The sequence below is a fragment of the Aegilops tauschii genome, chromosome 2, assembly GCF_002575655.3.
Source record: "Aegilops tauschii subsp. strangulata cultivar AL8/78 chromosome 2, Aet v6.0, whole genome shotgun sequence".
NCBI lineage: Eukaryota > Viridiplantae > Streptophyta > Magnoliopsida > Poales > Poaceae > Aegilops > Aegilops tauschii.
The window spans coordinates 593,030,035-593,039,808 of NC_053036.3; the positions used below are offsets into that span (position 1 = coordinate 593,030,035).

Here is a 9,774-nt window from a genome sequence, read left to right on the forward strand (position 1 = left end):
CAATTTTTTTTCTTGTTTTATTATTTTTTTAGTAGTCTTATAGTAGTCTTAGATTTTTCATTTTGATGAGCCTCGCTTTGAGGAATTCATGGAATAATCCATTTTCATGGAATAATGAATTAAGGAAGAAAGGATATGAGTCTACCGCTTACAAGAAAAGATCTCATGATAGTCAATATGGGCCCTCAACACCCATCAATGCATGGTGTTCTTCGACTGATCGTTACTCTCGATGGTGAGGATGTTATTGATTGTGAACCCATATTAGGCTATTTACACAGAGGAATGGAAAAAATCGCGGAAAACTGAACTATTATACAATACTTACCTTATGTAACAAGGATATAGAGAGATTGTAGAAAGGGATAGGATAGTTATTTTTGCAAGAGACTTGTTGTAAATTCCTTAACTTAAGAAAGAAAAAAGAATAAAAACACAGATACATAACATAAAAAAAAGAATAAATAAGACGAGATTCGACCTCCCCCTACATATTTAATTTCCTCTCCTATACAAAAACTAGCAAGACCCACTCCATTGGTAATTCCATCAATAACACCCTTATCAGAAAACTCCGTGAGTTCGGTTAACCCTCTTATACCGAGGGTAAAGACCCTAGTATAGAAATTATCTATATAACCACGATTATATGACCAACTGTATATATTTTTTTTACTTGATCTAAAAATTCTTTTTTAGGATTTCCTTTGTAAAAAGAGTTTATTAGATCCAAATTCTGAAAAAAAGAATAAGCGGATCCATAGAAGATATATGCTATGAATAAACCAAAGATAGCTAGACTTATAGAAGAAATTGCATTAGTAATAAATTCATATGAATTTACAAAAGAATTAGAACTTTCCTGGGTAAAGTTTGTTGAGGGAGTTAACCACTTTGATAATATGGTTAACTCTGCTATTCCATTACCAATTCCTCCATTATCAAAAGAGATTCCTATGAATCCAATGAACAAAGTGAAAAGTAGTAATATAAGAAGAGGAAATAACATAGTATTTCCCGTTTCATGCGGATAGGCAAAAGTGTTTTTAGCCCCAAAAGACGTAGTAAAGGATCCTATCCTATTTCTTGTATTACCTTGAATTTTTGGTATATTTTGTGAAAAAAAAGAAACTCCACTCTTCGTTGTTGATAAAACGAAATCCCTATTCACTCCTTTGGGTATCCTTTTTCCCCATAAGGATATTGAATACAAGGAACTCTCTTTAGTGCTACTGTAATTTTGAAAATGAACACGCAAATACCCATCAAATGTAAGTAAATATATCCGAAACATATAAAAGGCAGTTAATCCTGCAGTAAAGGAGGCTATTATTCCAAAAAAGGGCGAATACAACCAACTATTACTAAGGATTTCATCTTTGGACCAGAAGCAAGCAAGAGGTGGAATACCACAAAGAGAAAGTGTACCCCATAAAAAAGTAGTTCTTGTGATTGGAATGTATTTTCTTAAACCGCCCATAAGAACCATATTTTGACTTTTATCTGGTCAATATCCAACAAGAGGTTCCATTGAATGAATAACGGATCCGGATCCCAAGAACAATAAAGCTTTTGAATAAGCATGAGTGATCAAATGGAATAAAGCAGCTTGATAAGAACCTATACCTAGAGCTAACATCATATAACCCAATTGATACATTGTAGAATAGGCTAAGCTTCTTTTAATATCTCTCTGAGCAAGAGCTAAAGTAGCTCCTAAGAATAGTGTTATTGTACCTACTAAAGAAATAAAACTCATTATCAAAGGTAAAGATATGAAAAGAGGAAGAAGTCGAGCTAGAAGAAAAATTCCCGCAGCAACCATAGTTGCTGCGTGTATAAGAGCCGAAATAGGAGTGGGCCCTTCCATAGCATCGGGTAACCATACGTGAAGAGGGAATTGTGCGGATTTCGCAACTGCACCAAGGAATAATAAAAAAGCACACAAAGTAGTAAGTAAAGAGTTAATTCCATTATTAGGAATCCAGTTATTAGCTATTTTGTACAAATCCCTAAACTCTAAACTACCTGTTATCCAAAAAAAACCTAAAATTCCTAATAATAGACCAAAATCCCCTACACGATTAGTTACAAAAGCTTTTTGACAAGCACTCGCTGCGATTGGTCGTGTAAACCAAAAGCCTATCAATAAATAAGAACACATTCCCACGAGTTCCCAAAAAAAAATTTTGTATCAAATTGGAGCTAGTAACCAATCCCAACATGGAAGTATTGAAAAAACTTATATAAACAAAAAATCTCAAATATCCTTCATCGTGAGACATATAACCATCACTATAAATAAGAACCAGGATTCCTACAGTAGTAATTAGTATTAACATAATAGAAGTAAGTGGGTCAATCAAGTATCCAAATTCTAAAGAAAAATCATTATTGACGGTCCAAGACCATAGATATTGATAGATCGAACTTCCATTTATTTGTTGAATAGACAGTTGAACTGAGAATACCATAGCTATACTTAAGAGTAAAACACTAGGAAAAGCCCATATGCGACGAAGATTTTTTGTTGCTGTAGGAATAAGAATAAGGCCAAATCCCATTGACATAATAACTGGAAGTGGGAGAAGAGGGATTACCCATGCATATTGATATGTATGTTCCATAAGAAAAGAAATTGCAATTTTTACTTCAATTTTTCTATAAAATTGTTTCCGATTCACCAAACCAATTCTTATCTCTTTCTGAAAGAATAAATAAAAAGAATAAGAAAAAATACTGAAATTCTTAATTTTTCCAAAATTTATCTCATTGAAATAATTAAAAATTAAGAATGGGTTTAGTTGGTTAAATTAAAAAAGTTAATAAAATAACTTCGTTACCTAGTTATTTTATTAACTAAATAAAGATATTTGTAAAAAAAAAGTGGAATCATTTTACTTTCTATTCATAATTCATTTTTATATTTCTTTAAAACAAAGATGAAACAGCTCTCTTGTTCCATAATTAACTGATTGAGTGAATTCCAATGAAAACCTATGTTTATAAGAAATTATCGAATAGTCCTTACTTCATATAGAACTAAAATCCTAATGACTATAAATTACCTAAGTTTTAGAATGTCTTGTTTAAGAGACTCAGTATTTTTTGTTTTGATTGGAATTCCTTTCCTTTATGGAATACCATTCTGAACTTAATTAACTATTTTCATTTTCCCTTCTTTTTATCCCCCCGTCTTATCTTATATGGGGGATAGGCTTCCATACCATATATCTATATATGGAGTATACTTGATATATAAATAGATATAAATAGATTTAAATGAGAAACCTTTCTATATATTCTATATTATTAAAAAACAAGTATAAAATATATAAAGAAAAAATGTTAAAAAATTCTTGTTGTCTTATCCGCATTAGACAAAATGAAGTAAAAAATAATTCCAAATTTAAGTATCTTTCAGTATCTAAGTATAAATACTAATAAAAAGAAGAAAGAAGGATTGATTTGCAGCAATAGATGTCTTTCACATACAACTAGAAAAAAGTAATTTCCTTTTTGAATGGCAGTTCCAAAAAAACATACTACAATGTCAAAAAAGCGTATTCGTAAAAATATTTGGAAGAAAAAGACTTATTTTTCCATAGTACAATCTTATTCTTTAGTAAAATCAAGATCATTTTCGAGCGGTAATGAGCATCCAAAACCAAAGGGTTTTTCTGGGCAACAAACAAATAATAACATTTTGGAATAATATGAATTGACTTATCAAAAAAGAATTCCAATTATTTAATAATTTTGATTCTTCTTTGAATGTACTTTTATGTGTCGAATTACTCGGTACAATATTCTTAGAACAAAAAACCCCTCTTATCTTATATATACAAGAAAAAAAAGTTTTGTTTGGTATACTGTGTGCTAAATATTCTTTTCCTATCAATGAACTTTTCATAATTTTCATATGTAATATGCGCTACACACTACAAAACATGGATACAATTGTATGAGTTTAAATTACCTCTACAATTGCTATCAAGATGACAAAATATTAATAATTTCACTGGAAGAGAACTTACCTGCTAATGTTTTTCAATGTATATGGTCATGCAATACCGAAGTAAATATCCGGTTTGGCGCTTAAAAGATGATTGATATTTAGTGTGTTTGGGAGCACTTCCCAGCTGATATGGTCCCTCAAATATATAAAAATGGCGAGTTTCTTCTTGCTTGTCCGGTGGCAGCTCCCAATTTGACATGTTTTTGCTTGTTGTACAACATTTACCATGTCCAACATATCCTGATCATGTGTGTCAGTTGCACCAGGATTTGTAACCTGCACATCGGCCCCATTAACAATTTCACTAGGTACGTTGAGAACTTGTAGCCACCGGCTTAAAAATGAATTAATCTTAACGGTGCTTGGCGGCGCTTTTCTCTTCATAGCTGTTGAATTGCAATCTCACAATTAGCATCACAAATAAGAACACATACAAGATACTCCCTCTGTAATGAAATATAAGAGCGGTTAGATCACTAAAGTAGTGATCAAATCACTCTTATATTTTTTTACAGACGGAGTATTTGCATAACGATCAAAATAATTTTTGGGGCACGTACAAAATAGAAATTCTTCATAGAATCATAGCATCACAAATCACTCAATCAAAACAAGTAAACAACAAAATCTGATGTATAAATTCAACAACGATACAAGATGACGATGGGGATTAGGAGATGCATGGTGTGATGTACTGATGTGTTAAACAATCACTTAAACCTTGGGTTCTTGGCTGTGTTCCCGTTGGTTGGATCCGGAAGATTTGACAAGCGAAGAAGGCTGAGGGGGTGTTTGGTTCAGGGACTTTTTAGTCCCAGAGACTAGAAAAAGTCCCTAAAAAGTCCCTAGGAACCAAACGGGAGGGACTTTTTCTACAGGGACTAGAAAAAGACTCTACGAGAGAGTCTTTTTTGATTAGTCCCTGGGACTAGAAAAAGTCCTAGGACTTCTAAACCAAACACCCCCTGAGTCGCGTCGTCGCCCTGTGAATTGGATCGGCAGCAGCAAGGCAGGGAGAGCGAGCAGAGGCGGTCGGGCAGGCGAGGGCACACAATAGCAGCGGCTAATTTCCGCGTGCTAATCCAGGTACAGAGAACGCAACATCAGGCCTGGAGAGTAGAGAGTCGGTCGTGCAACCTGGCCGCTTGTGGGCTTCACATGGGCCTTTTCCCTTTTTTCTAAATTAACGTTGAGATAGGGGGGCCGAGTACCTATAAATCTGGGGAATACTTGCGTTCGCATCGCTAATTACGTAGCATCGCTCGATCGTTAGGGGGGGCCTGCCCCCCCCCCCCCCCCCCCCCCCCCCCCCGCGTCTCCGCCACTGGACCAGCCGGAAAGGTGAAGTCCAGGGAGTTTCTTTTCCTTTCCTTTGTGTCTCCCTTAAAGCTTTCACCGGACAAAATGGAACAGAGCTGGAACTTTAGAGTTAGTAGTTTATTACTACTAACCCCATGCCATTTGTTTACATCAGACACTAATTAAGTTCATGCTACTGGTACACTTCGAAGGTAACAGGGCCAGTCGTCGTGGCCAAAGTACCACTCGTTTGCCTCTTCGCTTCAGGGGGTGGTCGTTTTCACAGATCGATCCTCTCTGACGAAGACAACAAACCACGCTGAAAACCAGGGGAGCTCGCCGCAACTTGCGACGACGCTGCTCGTCTTCTTGCTGTGCTTGGATCGCGCCCATGCTACCACCCGTGAACCAACGTTGTTTATCGGCGCGCGTACCAACCTGCGCAGCTGCTCGTATCGGGATTTGGGGGAAGATTGGCACGGAGCACGTACATACAACGAGTACCGAAGCCTCGTACAACGTACATGGTCTAATTAATTTCTACTCCCTCTGTTTCTAAATATTTGTCTTTTCTAGAGATTTTAAATAGACTACCACATACAGATGTATACAGACATATTTTAGAGTATAGATTCACTCATTTTGCTCCGTATCTAGTCACTTGTCTGAAATTTTTAAGGAGAATGCAGAGCGCTCCCGTACGTCTTGTGCTGGCGATGGAACGAGACGAGTTTTGTCCGTAGGCCTGTCAGCTTGTTCCACCAACAGCGAGTCTGGTGGTAACGCCCGACGGAGATGTGGACGTGACAGCCAAGCCAAAGCTCTCTCTGATCTTATCAGCTTAACTAGAGAGTGCAGTTGAAGGGCTGCATGCATGCAGGCCCATCGCCGGATCGTCGTGTATGCCAACAACTCGCCCGATGCATGCACCGGCAGGCCGGCGGCTAATGGCACTCTCCAGAAACGATGCATGCCGGTACAGTCCTGGCAAGTGGCAACGTAGGTACGTGCGCGCTGGACCAGGCTAATTTCGGCGCGCAGGGCAGGACCAACTAGCCGACCAGGAGACCAGTGCCCATACACACCTCCTCCCTCCGTTCCAAATTACTCGCCGTAGAAATGGATGTATGCGACGAGTAATTTGAAACGCAGGGAGTAGTAGGAGCGAACTCGCCACACTCTCTGCGTCGCGCACATGAATCCGTGATGCATGGATCGGCTGGACCGCGCGCGCGGTGAATGCGCCCGGCCCCAGCCCCAGCCCAGCAGCCGCCGTGCCACCAAACCGGCCACGTTAACCGCCGGAACGGACCAGGCAGCGGGGATCTGCCGTGGTGCTCGGCCGCCGCCGCCCACACTTTTCTTTCCTTCCTTGCGGCGCTTCGAGACGGAGAGATTAAGATAAGCATGTGAGGAGCCCCCGCGCCCACTCCCTCGGCGGCACGCACATGGGATGGGTGGGGGCATGGCACGCCGCGGCGCGCATCGTCTCTGTTAAATGGAGATAGAAGGAAATTCGACAAGTGATAGAGAAAGAATCAGTTTCCTTCATTGATCGATGGATTACCCTGAGGGGGCGCGTCACACAGGCGTGACGTTTCGGAAGGACGCGTCGAACAGAAGCGTCCGTCGGTTACAAGCGTAGATTATCTCTAATTACACGGGTTAGATAAATCTCAACAGTCTCGAACCCTCGATCGCGCCGCGCCGGGCTCTCGACCGGCGTCGTATCCGTATCGAGAGCTTCGCATCCTGCACGAATCGTGGAGTCAGCGGCCGGTCGGGGTCGGGCCGCGACGAGCTGCACGCTGGGTCGCGGTCACTGACGGATCCGTATATGTATGTATGGCGCTGTTATTCTGATACTGACATGTTCATGCAATCTTGGAGCATCGTTTCTGCAGCGCGCGGCGGCGAATGACGCGCGTTTTGGATCTGACAAGGACCTGTGACTTTTATATAGAGGCGTAGTACTTTATTAATTTTTCAGTGTGTAGCATGCATCGACAGTCGGTCGCTGCACAGTACGTGCCAGTAAGTAGTTGTAGACTTGTTCCAGCAGAAGAAGAAAAAAAGCCAGTCCCGGCTCTTGTCTCTTCATTGACTCAATTTGCCGTAGTAAGCTATAGCTAGAGTTAGAAATATCAGCTGAAACTTGAGGTGTGTCTTCTAACAGCATCTCCAACAGCAGCCCAACGCGCGGCGCGTTAAAAATCAGTTCGCAGCGCGCCGGTCGCCTGCTTTGGCGCGGCGCCGCGGTAAATTTAGCGCGCGTGCGTTGCTTCAACAGGCGCGGCGGGGAGCGCTAGCTCCAGCGGCCGCGTTAATTTAGCGCGCGCGCGTTGCTCCAGCAGGCGCGCTAAAATGCAGAGCGCGCGCTCTCGCACAAACACTCTGGACTACGGTGCACCGATATTTTACATACATAAGACGATACATAGTTCATAGATAAAAACAATGCATAGATATTTTACATAGGTCATTGCATAGATAGATAAAAAGAACTACGGTGCAACTACATAAAAAACTACAGTGCAACTAGAACATACTCTGATTCGTCCTTATTATCACCCTCGCTGGTGTTGTCCGAGGTAGAGAGCCACACGTCATCCCAACGATCATCGTCTGACGAGAAGAAGGACTTCCCACCGGCGTTAACGAGATCGCACTACAATATGGCCAGCACCTTCCGCCGACGCCTGTTCGCCCGCTTCGCGCGGCGCCTTGCCGTCCTTTCCGCCCAGAAGGCATGCTCGTTGGCGACGTCCTCCGGGTGGCGCCGGCGCCACTCCGCCATGGCTCGCTCGTCCTCCTCGGCGATGAGGAGGCGGCGCTGCCACCGACGGTGTTCCTCACGGTACAGGTCTGTTATAAGACGAGCCGGAGGGGCGACGGCCTGCGCCTGCTCGCGCGTGTATACGTCATGGAAGTTCATCTGCGCGCGAGGCCTTTCTAGGCGCCACGCCGCCGCGTCGTACGCGCGGGCGGCCTCGTGCGGGGTCTCGAACATGCCGAGGCCGAGCCGGACATCGCCGGACCGGATCTCAGCGTAGTAGCCGCCGGAGGGGCGCTCGCGGACGCCGCGGTAGCCCGGAAATCCCCGGCGGCGCGGCGGCATGGTGGCACAGTGGTGGCGGGGCGGGAAGCGACGACGAAGCGGCAGAGGAAGCGGCGGGGAAGCGGCGAGAGCGCGCGTGGCAGTGCGGATTGTCGTGGTACTAAGACCGACAGTAGAATAGGGGGGGGGGGGGTAGTATGGAGAGGCAAGATCCTAGCTATGGCGAAGTTGTACACACGAGTTTTCCGAGTTCGGGCCCTTCTCAGAAGAAGTAACAGCCCTACGTCTCGGAGCCCGGAGGCGGTCGACTGAATTATGCGTATGTGTGTTTACAGGGGTGCGAACCCTTGTTCATGTGGAGGGGGGTGGCTTATATAGAGTGCGCCAGGACCCCAGCCAGCCCACGTTACAAAGGTTTAAGGTACATCAAGAGGGGGGCGTTACTGGTAACGCTAGTAATAAAGAGTCATAATGATCATTAAAGCTATGGTGTAATGTCCGACAGTTGCAGTGTGGAGTGGCTTTAGAACTTCTGGCGGTCGAGTGACTGTCTCCACGGTCGAGTGACTTCGAGTCTTTTGAGTGGAATGCTTCGTGGTCGAGTGGATGGTGACTCTTCTTCGAATGCTTCTGGTTTTAGGGTGATGACCTTGGGAAGGGTATCTAGGTCGGGCCTATGACCCTACCCTAGGTACATAGCTTCATCACGGATAGGGATGGGAGGCCGCGTGGCGAGCGCCGCAATATATAGGCGTGCCGAAAGCGGTGCGATAAATCTAGTGCGCGACCGCCCGCTTTCTCCTGCGCGCGCGCAATCGTTTCCCGCCTCCGCTGGAGTGCGTGAAAACGTCCCGCTCGCGCTAAAGTGCCAGTTACCCCCCGCGCGCGTCTTTTGGCGCCGCTATTGGAGATCCTCTAAAAGCATCTCCAACAGCCGCGCTATATAAGCGCCGCGCTGAAAAATCAGTGTTTTTTGCGCGCGTGCTACCGCTCCGGGTCTGCCGCGCGGCTGGATCCAGGGCGACTGGATCCGGTCGACGATCCGCCAGGACGACATCGACAATCTGGCGGAGGAGGGACTGATTCCCCACGGATCCGCGCGGCTCCCGGGGAATGAGACTGAGCCTCGACCGCAGGAGGGTGAGTGCGTCCTCCTCGCCACTCACATTGACCGCAGGTTTTCTTTGCCTCCGCACCCTTTTTCCGAGCTTTCTTGAACTTCTTTGGGGCACAACTTCATCACTTTCCCCCCAACACCATCGTGTACCTTGCTGCTTTCGTGTCTCTGTGCGAAAACTTCTTGGGTTGTCGACCACACTGGGGCCTCTTCAAGCACATTTTCACGTGTCGTTCCCAGTCGGTCAAAAAGGCCAATCCGAGTGATGAGAAGACAAAAGTC

At 44.0% G+C, this 9,774-nt stretch overlaps 1 pseudogene; it reads right to left on the reverse strand.

The window, feature by feature from the left end:
* Positions 1-7,844: 7,844 nt before the first annotated feature.
* LOC109750025 (uncharacterized) lies at positions 7,845-8,435 on the reverse strand (annotated as a pseudogene).
* Between the last annotated feature and the right edge of the window lie 1,339 nt (positions 8,436-9,774).